Here is a 10,891-nt window from a genome sequence, read left to right as displayed (position 1 = left end):
CAAAGAAACTGTAAAGGACACCAAATGAAAAGACAGATTTTGGGCAAATGAAAGACATGCAAGGTGCAAAAAACATTCAAAGAGGTGCTCAATTAGGTTTCATAATGACATTTTCCTCTCATGATCCAAAGCTGCATGACAAGTTAAATGCCAGGCATTTCATACACATGACTGTTTCTTAACATGGATGCACGACCGGGTGAGATGCAGGAAACTCTGTGCTTCAGTTTCAGTCTCTGAAATAACAGATGGTGATTTTCCGTAAGTCATTTGTCACTTGATTTAATGGAAGGGGACCTAAAAATGTTAATAAAAGTAATGAGGGTGATCGATTTCTGTTTTCCTCTTCTTTGTGGATTTGTAAAGCTATATTGTGAGCTTGTTTCCATGCAGACGTTATATCTAAACTACTCAAGTATTCTGTTTCATAGGAATATGTGAGCATCATATTTTATTTACAATAACCCATATAACTCCTCTCAAGTATAAACAACAAAGAATTTATCAAAGAAACTGAAGAAAAACTGGGACACTCTATCCAATAAGCCTTTGTTTTCGGTGCTGTTGTCATATTCTGTCAGTTCTTTCCATACTTAGTAAATGAAGATATTTGTGAGCGGGGTGTTCTGACACACAAAAACAGTTTGTCCTGAATGTAACCAAAACAAGGACAGCCAGGAGCTGTTCTCCAAATTTCTGTGTACACTTAAACAAAACAGAAAGTGGTGACGTTATACCAAAATTTATGACACACCAATAAATCTTTGCACATCATGCTAGAAGTCTGAATAGAGCAGAATTATTCAAGCTTTGGGTTGGATTGGGCAATCTGTTAGGTCTATTATCTGAATGTTTTGACCAGAAATCATTTCTCACTATGTTTTTAACCATGGTAACGCTGCAGCTGGCATTGGTCCGTCAGACGGTCGGTTCAGACTGAAATTTCTCAACTACTGGATGGGTTGCCATGATAACTTGTTTCCCACAGCTACTGAGGTTTATGATCCTATGACTTATCCTCCAGGGCCACCAGAGAGGTTAACTGTTTTGGCTTTGGGTCAAATATCTAGAGAACTACTGGATGGATTACTGTGACATTTAGTAAAGATATTCATGGTCCCTAGAAGATGCGTTCTTCTAACTTTTGTCAACACTTAAAGTGACAGTTCACCCCCAAAATAATCAAAACTACAGCTGTTTCATGTTGAAACTATTTTCTTTCAACAACAGTTCCTTCAAGGAACTGCTCACAACAAGGTGTCTGGATTGTAATATTGTACGAAATAACAGTGCAAAAAAACCAAACAGTGCTAACAGTGTTACCCTGGAGGGGAACTGGAGGAATGCGCGCAGTGCAGAGCGGTGGTGATTAGCCAGTAATGGGACTCACGTTCACTAACACCGACACGCGACCGCACCGCAAGTACAAAAAGCAAAAAGAAGCTCAAATTACAACACACTATTTAAACTTATGAGACAGCATATGTTTATCATTGGTCATAAAAAAACACAACCTACTCTTTAGCTGTATGAACGTGTAGGAAAACCCCCCAAGAAACAGTTAACACATTCTAATATGTTAACTTTTAATCTAAGAATATCCTAATCTAAGTTTCCTTTTATGAGTGAAGCTCTCCTGCTGGGTTAATGCTTGGAGACAGCTGATGAGTGCCAAAATATAACATAGTACAATACGTTAAACAGAAACCCCGGCTTTCCCCTTTAATCTGTTCCAGATGTTTCGTGAAGCAAACTTTTCATTTGGACAGCTCAAAATCAACAGCTCTGTTGTTGAAGTGAATGAGGCGTTGGCATGAATCTTAATAATATTGAGCTCCCTCTTCTATTTAAACCCTAACAACAGGTCTGTTAACGAAACTGTTTAGCACCATTATAGTAACAGTTCCTCTCTGTCGCGTTGACATAATAGTGATGCTAAAGGATCACAGTTGCACCCCTGTTTGTCAAGAGCAAGATGTACGTTACAGATGCAATTCCAATCTTTTCAACAAAAAAATTCCAGATGTTTCTATTTGAACCCAATACCTGGGTCTGATGGTAATGTTTTAAGGCTTTCTCAGGTTTTGGTATTCAACTGGAACGATGGAGTGATGTCACCTTCATGATATGCGCCAGAAGGAGACGTCATCAAGTTCACTTAGAAACCCAAGACTAACAGGGGCAGTGAAAATCCAAATCTGAAGCATAAATCCCCACACTAAATGGGGTGGTGAAAGCCGATTTAACCGGTATTTTCAGGCAAATTAAGTTTGTCTGCCACACACTTCCATGATGTACACCGTAGAGTATTAGTGAAGCAAAAAAAGGCCCCAATGGAAGTAAAATGACACCTTGGAAAAAGTTCCAAAACCTTGGGGTATTGCCAAAGTAATGCTAACAGTGCACTTCTCTGCACAAACCCAGTTTGTGTGAGCGAGGAAGTGGGGGAGATGAAAACCTTTAGGTCAACTTTGTCTCCTTTTAGGCTTTTTCCATCAGACACAGCTGACGCCTGAATGATCTAACTACCTCTTTTCCAGAAGGGAACAGTTGTTGAATCAGCTCCAGCGTGGTGCGAAAACTGTTGTATTATAAAGAAAAACCTCAAAATACCCTGTGCGGTCTGGTCATGCTTTGGTGTCATGTTTCAATTCACATTTACATTACTTAGCACATTCTTAACTTCTCTTCATGCCCCGTAACTTCCAATGCAACACACCTGGCTCGACTAAAGGGGAAAAAGTGTGCATTTCTTTCAGGTCTGCAACGCTGCTGCTCCTGGGGCACATGGTTAAAGCGTTATGGCCCAAAGTGCCAGCAGATGTCCATAAAAGAATAAAAAAACCAAAATGCAGAGTAAAGGGAAGGAGCAGTTTCATTTCTGCATAGCCTGGGGAGGAAAAGTCCACCTCCTGCCCCTGGACAGGAGGCCTCTGAGGACACGACGTACCAAGAGTCCTCATTTGTTTCCCTTAATGAAAAATCAGTCTGAGCTGCAGAGCACAGAAGCTAATGTGTTTAGGTTCCATAGCAGTACAGCTGTCTGCATTAACTGTTAGACTGCAGACATGAATCACACTTTTTCAAACATGTCAAGACTCCAAGTTTTAAACCTCAAATTTCCCAGTCATTTGTAACTAATCTTCCCTGCAGTATGTGGTCTGTATGTGAAGCAGTAAAAGGGATACTTGAGTTGAATTTGTCATTACTGTCACTTTCACGGATGACCAGACAGGATTGTTGTCCACCCTCCCTAGAGTGACATGGACTTGACCTCCACGGTGCAGAGGATTACAGCGTCCTCCTCCTCGAGCATGTGGAGGAAACAAAGGCAACAGATGGTTGAATCAACACACATGGTGGGTTTGGTAATCCCTCCTCCTTTTCTTGCTCGTGCTGCTTGCTGCTGGGGCCGACGTCACAGCAGGGCCAAAAGCCAACATTCAGACCAGATTTGTGAGTTAGTATGGGAGAAGAATTTTGACGCTTGCAGTCTTTTGGGGATAATTATTGTCCCTTTGCTGAATAACCAATAATCATGAAAAAGTGTTATTTCAACCTTTCCAGAGAGGTCAAGGCATGCGCTTGACACATTCAGTTTCAACCAGAAACACATAGGATTTTTAAGATAACTCCATGCTCCAAATAAATGGGTGGATAGCATTTCATCTCTACTACTGGGTCTATTAAATTTAAATTTACAGTATAGAAAGTTATATAAAAAAGCCAAATACTAACTAACAACAGGGCAAGAATACATCAAACTCAACCAAACTGCTGAAACTCAGATGAAACTCTGGTCAAAATAAATTCTTATCTTATAATCTTCTCATGTGGCGTTGGCCTTTAGGTTACGTTAGCCATCTGTGTGTGCTGGGAGTCCCAGAAAGTTTGCTGAATGGACAGAGAGTCAGGGCAGAAGTGGTATTACAAGAAGGTATGGGCCACGCTAATTAGTTAGTATGCTTATTTAGTAGATATCTCTGCAACACAATACATAGATGTCCTTGACATATTGCCAACACTCTAACTTCTTCATATTCAGTTGATATTGTTAATTCATTTCTTGAATGTTTTAAACTAAAATTCTGGCCTGATTTTGCAGATTTTTTCTTTAAACATAAATTTAGAAATTTGTTTTTTAAATAAGAAATTCCCATAAAATTCTGACCTGTCACTTTGTGGAGAAAATCTGAAACTGCTCCTGAAAATGCTAGTATTTATTTATAAACTATTATAAACTGACATATGTGGGGAAGTGGGAAAGTCCAACTCTCAGTGAATGATGAGTCATATTTTTCAAAGCTTGAACATTCATTCTTCATCCTGAATCAAGGCCGTTTTAGAATAAACAGTACACAGTATACAGATGTTGTCAGTATAACTTGTGTTGCTTAAGTCCAGTCAGTGTTTGAAACTGCAGTAAATATTTAAATTAATAGATGTCAACAAAAATACGGAAGCAAAATGGTTTGAAGCTGATGAAAGCATGGCCACTGTAGAGATTAGGTGTGTTTTTATTTAAATTATCTTTGAAACACTGGTAGAGACATCAGATAGACATAAGGCTAAGGGAACGTTAGGTTGAGGAAACATAGGGCTGAGGTAACAATGGGTTAAGGGAACATAGGGCCGAGGGAACATGGGGTTGAGGGAACATTGGGTTGAGGGAACATAGGGTTGAGGGAACATAGGGCTGAGGAAACATAGGGTTAAGGGAACATTGAGTTGAGGGAACATAGGGCTGAGGTAACAATGGGTTAAGGGAACATAGGGCCGAGGGAACATGGGGTTGAGGGAACATTGGGTTTAGGGAAAATATAAGGCCATGGTGGCGAAACATGAGGGAACATGGGCTGAGGGAACATGGGGTTGAAGGAACATAGGGTTGAGGGAACAAGCGCTGAGGGAACAACAGGTTGAGGGAAGATAAGTTTAAGGGAACATAGGGCTCTGGGAACAAAGTGCTGCATAAACATAGGGTTGAGGGAACATAGTGCTGCATGAACATAGGGTTGAGGGAACATAGTGCTGCATGAACGCTGAGGTAACATAAGGTTGAGGCAGCGTAGGGCTGAGAGAAAGTGGGGCTGAAGGAATAAAGAGATGATGGAAAATAGGGTCGAGGGAACATAGGGTGGAGGGAACATAGACATGCTCCCAAAATAAAAGCTCTCTCTTAGTAGCTACTTAATGTACATGGAATTAAGTCATTTATGTGGTAACTACACTGCTCTTATATCTCTGTCTTTGTCTCTGTCTTTCTGTCTCTCTGGCTGCCCTCCTTCACCTCTCAGTCTCCTCTCACACATTGTTGAGGGGGAGGGGTGACCCAGACTTTAGACTGACTGGTTCCAGATGCATCTTATTGTCAAGACCCATCAGAAAAAATGAATTTCAGGAGGCTGAAGCCCTGAATTCCAGAGAGGAGTCAATTGATGGTCAGTAAATAGCTTGATGAAGGTTTTATATATAGGATTTTTTTTTACTTTCACAGTATAAGTGCATTTTAGCAGCACAGAACTGAAAAAATTGTGTTTGGCTTTGTATATTTAAAACTCCTATTCACATACACAATTGCCCAGAATCCATTTGTCCTATGTAGATCAAAGGGGCCAACATTCTGAGGTTAAAGGTCAAATCTTCAATGGCTCCACTGTTACAATGAGTGTTTGATGACATGGTCCTGGAGGTCACTTTTTCTGGATACAAATATCCACCTCAGGTTCATATTAACACTTCTTTTCTTATACACATCTATAGTACAAATGCCACAAACACTCTGTATACCTATCCAAAGCCAGGCTGGTCTTGTACATTTGCCTGGCTACATAAGAGGACATTCCAGTGGGTTGGACCCCAAATACTTCCACGTTCTTCTGGGAAAGTCCCAATGAAAGGTTTTGCTGGTGGAGTTTTTTTTTAAGAAAATCTCCTGACAAGTTAATCAGGCCACAACAGCCTCAACATGGTTGTCACCATGACATCAGTGTTGTCTACAGATGAAAGGATGTGTAGTTAATAAAAACAATTCGATTCTCTCTGCTGCACAGTAAAAACTGACTTTTTTATACTGATTCATCAATTTGCTCTTAGGATAGTCCACTCAGCATTAAACCACTGATTTCTTTGCCAAAATGAAAAACCAGAGAGCCAGAGAGAAGTCAGAAAGATGAACAGCCTGGAGCGGCTCCAAACACAATGAATAGGAAACTGATTTTATGGCCTTATCAAGCTAATTTATGCACCAGCATCATATTTATCTTGTCATAATGGTCCTTAACTACACATTACTCTCTGTGTGAGGGAGTCTTTATGTGACATCCAGTGATGGGAAGTAAAGAACATTCACTCAAGTACTGCACTTAAGTATATTTTTGAGGTACCTGTACTACTTTTTCCATATTCTGCTACCTGATACTCCTACAGTACAATTACAGAGAAATATATTATTGCACTTTTGAAACCACTACATTTTATTGTAAACCTGTGTTACTAGTTAATTTTCAATGACACACAGTAATAATTCAAAACATAACTAAGAAATGAATGATGATAAAGTATTATTACGTGTTAAGATAAGACTTTATTAAACCCTACGGGATCAATTCTGAATTGGACCAGTTTACATATTCAGTACTTTTACTTTTGATACTATTAGTATATTTTGTTGCACTTAGTTTTGTACTTCAACTTGAGTACATTTTTGAATGCAGGCCTTTACTTGAAACAGACTATTTCTTATTCATGGTATTGTTACTTTATTTTAAAGCTGCAGTGAGGGACTTACAAAAAAGTGAGCTTCCGTTACATACAAGCCCTTGCTTAACAAGTTCACACAATGCACATTAACCTTAATATCTCAGTATACCGGGGTTGTGTTTTCTGTGGCAACTTTCCCGCGCTGGAACTGATGCATTTCACGCCAATAAGCCAGAAGTTAAAGTTTTTGGAGTGGATAGTCCAGATGAAAAAGAAACGCAGAGTTTGTGACATCGGAATGCTGGGTGCAAAAAACTTTTCTCCGGTTTTTGATCATGAAACGGACAATAGCAAATAACTATTACCTTACATGCCTCAGTGCTGTCACATTAGAGTACATTTTAATTGCTGAGAACACTTGTGCTTTTGTTTGCTCTTATACAATTTGTAGCTTGGAGGAAACATGTCTTACTTTAATTATGGTACTTTACTTGATGTCTACTAGGGCTGTGAATGTATACATTCTTTAAAATTATGACATCTTTCCCTTGGCACAGGCCCTGACAGGTCATTCATTTTGTTGTGAATAGTTTCTCTGCTGAGCGTTTTCGAGGCGTCACATGGCAAAGTCTTGTTGCTGCAGAAGTGAAGAGATTGTGAAATCCAAAGATCTTTAGATAGCAAGCGAGTCAGACAAAAGGTAGCTGTGGAAATTGCAGGGGCTGCTGGGTAAATAAGGAGAACAGCTCAGGCTTAGATCAGACAAATACAAGTTTATTATCACTATTATTCCAGGACACAAAATGCTGCTGTTACATCCAGACCACAGCCTCTAATTGAGCAAGACAAAAAGCACCGCTGTGTCATCGCATGGAAACTCCAGTGCTGCTAATTCCAGTCTGGGCACTTCTGTATCTTTATGAAGATTTCATCAATTCTCTCTCACCTTCATTATTCAAAAACACATTCCCACTCCAGACAAGTTTGTTTGCTATATTTGAAAATGAGTTTTTGCAACAATATCTCCATTTGTATAATGCACAGGGAATTAGTTTACATTTTGAGAATACCAGTGGCAACAGCAGTAGTTTTGAAAGTCTTTTTTTCCAGACTGAAATGCTCATTAAAAAAAACCTGTTGGACCTGCTTGGACTTGTCTTTTTGACTAAAACTCTCTTCAATTTCTGCTCTTGGTCTCGCCAGTTTGACTTGTTAGTTTGACTGGAGTGCAGTTGTATTTGTTGATTCCCCTTAAATATTCAAAATTCTTAATGCTTATTTTCAGCAGTGTGCCATGTAACAAGCATTTTCTAACTGGTAGTTTTATGCACAATTGTGTGTGGAAATATATCATACTTCCATAGTTAGCTTGTAACCTTTAAAAAGAATAAGCTAAAAATCTTATTTTCAGGTGATTATACACTGAAGAAAACACACTTTTATGCCAATAGATTCCCCTCTAAAGGTGCTCAATATGAAGTCTTAGAGAATGTCTATTGCCACCACACAGCTCTCAACATGTTGGCTGAGCTGGCAAATCGCAGCTAACAGCGCAAACAATTCAAACACAGCAACAGTGCAACAGTGCAACAGTGCATAAGTGCAACAGTGCAACAGTGCAAGAGTGCATAAGTGCAACAGTGCAACAGTGCATAAGTGCAACAGTGCAACAGTGCAATAGTGCGGTTTGATCAGCTGTAACCCACGTATGAGCTCACATCCATTAAAAGGCAGGTCCGGACAGATTTCTAAGCAACGCCTAGATAAACTTGGATTACATGGGATAAAGACTTCATTCTCCGGTCAGGTAGACAATACTCCACTGTTAACATTACAATTCACATTGCAAATAGCTGTTTCCTGCTATTTATGCTCTGAATATCATATGCTTCAGACCTGATAAATGTACCATCATTTTGCAGATTTCCAGTATAAATATATCTGTTGTTTTGTGTTAACCCAAATTCCTAAAAAGAGTGTTACATTTAGTACTTAAGTGTTGGATCACATTCATGTTAAGTTGAAATGAATCATGTAGTGAAGGGAGTGGTGGGACTGCTGACAACAGAAAAGATTTGAACTTGTGGAAATTTCCGGTCACATCCTGCAACCTGAAGGCTTCTTAGGAGCTGCCAGAGATTGCTCATCTAATGAGCTGTTGGAGAGATGAATAGTTGCACGAACACGACTGGCAACCTGAGTTTAAAGGATATTCCGTACAAAATTTTCATTTTGGATATTAAATAGTTACATTATGTAGGCTTTTAAACTGGCTGTAAATACTGTGACCGTAGTAGATATTGTAGGAAAGATGTGATGGAAAGAGAAACATGGAAAGAAGAAGATTTTAAGACAGGGTTTTGTAAAAAGCAAAGTACAGTGACTACAAGAGGTAAATATGCAGGATGAGGGAGAGAGATTCAAGTTACCTCTTGCAAATATGAAATATACAGTACAGAGTGAGTATCATCATTTCGTCTGAAGATGGGTGGTCATTTCATTGTTTGTGAGCATCATTATAGTTTAATAAGTACCCTTTGACTTGTAATGTTGGAGTAACTAAATGCAGTAAGTAAATGCTTTAGAGTGCAGTTTACCAAATAAAGTCAAGATGTTAAAGTCTCAGTGCTGAGAAGATAATTTCAAGCTAAGCCACTAAAAGTATGTTTTAGTGGCAACTGGGATACAAAAAACACAATAAAACCACCCAAACATTAAATCTGGAAGAAATGAAAGCATCCTGTTTAAAATAGACCTCAATAAAAGGCATCAAGCCATGAAGTGTTTTTTGGGGCTGTGTTTGTACTTCTCTATACTCGCTGTGTTACAGAGGATACAGATCAGTCAAAACGGGCGCACCACCATCGTCTCTAAAGTCATTAACTGCTCATTAACAGATTTGCTTTATTTCCTACGATCCACAACAATGATTTGGAGGAGGAAACCAGTTAACCAGCAGCACGCTCATCCATCCAACCAACTGCTTTAAAATGATCCTCAACAGGAGGTTAAGCACTGTTGAAATGAGAAGAACTGGTTTCCACCACAGAAGCTAAAGCACTTCTCACCGCGGATGATTCCAGTAGGCTGAACATCACATGACTGACAGTTTTCTTCTTCACTGAAAACAAACCCTTCCTTCACTTAACTGGATGATCACGGGCTTAGCTTCCAATTTTCAACCTGTGAAAACACGTAGCCTGAAATTCTTCTGAACTAATCACCAAAATCGGTTTCTCAATAAATCCAATGCAATTCTTTTGTTAAAGTTGTTAGTGATATTTGCTATTTATAAGACGCAACACGTGGTGTTATTATTTAAACACTCTCCGTGGTTAGATGATCTGATCCGTATCAGACCGAGCTCAAATGATTCCCAAACCTAAATATCACAATGAGCTTGTATTTTGGCTGTGACAGTCTATAAACAGGTGTGATATATCATCCCATTGTTTGTTAACGTGTTTGTTAACTATGCTACACATAGAGTCCCTGTCAACCTCTCCCTTGTGGGTCTGCAGCCAGGCTGTAGAGGTTCCCTCCGGAGACAACAACCATTTCCTCAGCAAACAGTCTGCATTCCTGAGACACTGTCCAATCCCTGTAAACAACATTCCTGCTCTGGGTGATGAACAAAAGCCACAAAAAAACATTATCTCCCTGTCCCAAAGCCTCTCTCTGTCTTTTCTCTCTAACTGTACTCTAAGGAGTGACTTTCATTTTCTCTAATGATGTTTGTAACATTTTAGGCGAAAATTCATGACGGTGGCTGAGCTTGACTGTAGGCAACCCTTAACCAAAGACTGTAAATAAAAAGAGGGCGTAGTCATGGTGACGTCAACCATTGATTTGTGGATTCCCATTGTGAAGCCGTGAGCAATTTTGTCTGTCACCATCTTGGCCATCACCATTTTGGTCCAGGGGGACCAGGTACCGCAAGGCACCCATGGCACCCACCTGTCACTCAAAGCTTATTGCCCTTAATTATGCACAAACCCCAAGAATAAAGGGTACATTCCTGAAATTGTCAACCTGTGTTATTCTTTTATTTTGTCCAATTTGACTTTTGCTTTTGACCTTAAACTTTATATTTAGATGTGCAGCATTACAGCTAACCAAAAGTGAAGGCAAAATATCTTGATTGCCCCCTTGTGGCTGGATGCAGAATACGTCATAAACCCCACCCCCT

Source organism: Anoplopoma fimbria, chromosome 19 (genome assembly GCF_027596085.1).
Source record: "Anoplopoma fimbria isolate UVic2021 breed Golden Eagle Sablefish chromosome 19, Afim_UVic_2022, whole genome shotgun sequence".
NCBI classification, from domain to species: domain Eukaryota; kingdom Metazoa; phylum Chordata; class Actinopteri; order Perciformes; family Anoplopomatidae; genus Anoplopoma; species Anoplopoma fimbria.
Note: the sequence above shows the minus strand (reverse complement) of the source record.